The sequence below is a fragment of the Cyprinodon variegatus genome, unplaced genomic scaffold, assembly GCF_000732505.1.
Source record: "Cyprinodon variegatus isolate N-32 unplaced genomic scaffold, C_variegatus-1.0 Scaffold677, whole genome shotgun sequence".
NCBI classification, from domain to species: domain Eukaryota; kingdom Metazoa; phylum Chordata; class Actinopteri; order Cyprinodontiformes; family Cyprinodontidae; genus Cyprinodon; species Cyprinodon variegatus.
The window spans coordinates 391,800-393,916 of record NW_015151130.1 but is presented as its reverse complement, the minus strand read 5'-3'; the positions used below and the strand labels follow the sequence as shown (position 1 = coordinate 393,916).

Below are 2,117 nucleotides of genomic sequence, written 5' to 3'. Positions count from 1 at the left end.
ACCACACTGGAAAACAGGCCGATCCATGTCAATATGGACCAAACTCCCTGAGGAATGCTTCCAGCACCTTGTTGAATCTATGCCACCAAGAATTGAGGCAGTTCTGAAGGCAAAAGGGGGTCCAACCCGTTACTAGCATGGGGTACCTAATAAAGTGGCCGGTGAGTGTATATACTTCTGCCATTATATAGTCCACAAACTAAACATTAATGGATGCTCGAGACAAAATAGTAGACACGTGTCCTTCACCATACTCCAGGAAGGGCTTCCATATGCGTGTCAGTCTTAGAGTGGACGAGGCGTCTTAGGAAGTCAAGAGGGATATGTTCCAAGATAAGCTTCTTCCACCCAAAATAGTTGGAGATTTGAGATCCATTGCAGCAAAATATTCATTTCTGATGATACTGTGGTCTTTATGTATGGTTTCACCAAAAAGTGATTCCTGATAAACCAACAAACTCCCTTGGTTTTGCTACAGCATCGTTACAGAACCTTAAAGTGATATAAGTATATGATTCTTAACTTAGACTTACAGCAAAGTTATAAAGGCAGGTTTTTAAGGCTCAGAGTTTTTCCCTTCAGGTCTGCAGAACACTTCAGATGTCAGATTAGGCACCTAGGATGTAGAGCTTCTCTTAGATTATTTTCTAACCACTTTGTTACCATTCAGTGTTACAGAAACCATGTTTTTGACCATAATAGATTTTCAACATTGGTTAAATAAAAAATAAGAACAATAAGTTACTGTCCAGGGAAAATATATAAAAAACAAACAAAACATGCTTATCTTATATAAAAATGTTTTCATAGTCTGACCTCTCATTTTCCCAAATTCCTTTCTTCAAACAAAACTAACTTAAAACTTATTTCTAATATATTAAGTTTATCTGTTTGCATTTCATAATAATCAGGTTACTTATATTCAATTCAAAACAATAAACTTTGAAATAAAAACACTCGTTAGTATTCATTTTGAGTAAGTATGTTTTATTAATACTAAATAAATAAGTCTAATGATTATGTATTACAAATAAATAAGCTTTATTCTACAACACAGTATGGATCATGTAAGGTTTATTTAATAGGTTTGTATTAAAATGATCTAAAACAAGTAAATAGGCATTTGTTATCTAATAAATTTACATAAATCATATTTATTTTGGTTGAATAAATCTCATTTAATGTGGGTTAATTATTTCTGTGGGTGTGCATTCATACTGTTCAACATTATTCGGAAACTTGAATCTTTCTTGAAGTAGAAAAAGACTGAATAATTTATACTCACAATAAATGCGCAGACCAGTGATCAATGCGAATATAAGCCAACAGATCAGAAACGGTGACAGACGCCGTAGGATGGCTGGGAACCTGCGCTCTAATTAGAGAAATATTTTAGGAACATCATAGTCTGCGATTTACCAAATCGCAGAAAAATAAATATTTTCTTATCTACTTTTTTTCTGTGGTCCATGTGGAATTGCAGGGTGGTTGTCCATGGTGCCAGTTGCAGCAATCCTGTATTAAACCTTTTCTTGAAGATGACCTTTAAATATAACGTGAAAATCTTCATAATTTATACTTAGGAACTCCAAAAGTGTTTCATCTAATAAAAGAAATCCCCATTTATAAAAGGAAACTAATCATACCTGCAGACTGGTAAACACTTGACTTAAGGGTCCTAGTCGCCTCCATAGACTCTGTTCTCCTATTGAACAAACTCCTCCGTCAGCTTGCAGGCAGAAGTGATTGTGACTGAAAAAAGAAAGAGTTTCTTACTGAGAACCATCTGCTTTGTGGTTTCTCATATATTCCTGCTCAGCTTTAAAATGCTGTCGTTAACCTTTTAACCTTAGGTTTTTGTAACTGCTGACATTTCTCCTGGACTTTTTAGAAAAACATCTCCTTTCTTGGTTAAATTTCAGTAACCTGTTGTAGAACAAACAAAGCCATTAAATCTGCTGTTTTAAAATTGTTAATGATTAACAGTCATCGTGGAAAATCTTTCATTTCTCCATTTATGACTGACCAACTTAATTTATGACATATGTTTTTAATCAGGGAAGTTCAATTCATTCTATTCAGTTTATTTCTATAGCTCCAATTCCCATCATGTCATC

General features: G+C 34.2%; 1 long non-coding RNA gene across 1 annotated transcript; it reads right to left on the bottom strand.

Annotated features, from left to right (window-relative positions):
* Nucleotides 1-1,268: 1,268 nt before the first annotated feature.
* On the bottom strand, nt 1,269-1,766 carry LOC107097165. Its single transcript, XR_001481823.1, has 3 exons — nt 1,647-1,766; nt 1,454-1,543; nt 1,269-1,375 (listed from the first exon to the last, which is right to left on the bottom strand). It is a non-coding gene; the product is annotated as an uncharacterized LOC107097165 (long non-coding RNA).
* Nucleotides 1,767-2,117: the final 351 nt, after the last annotated feature.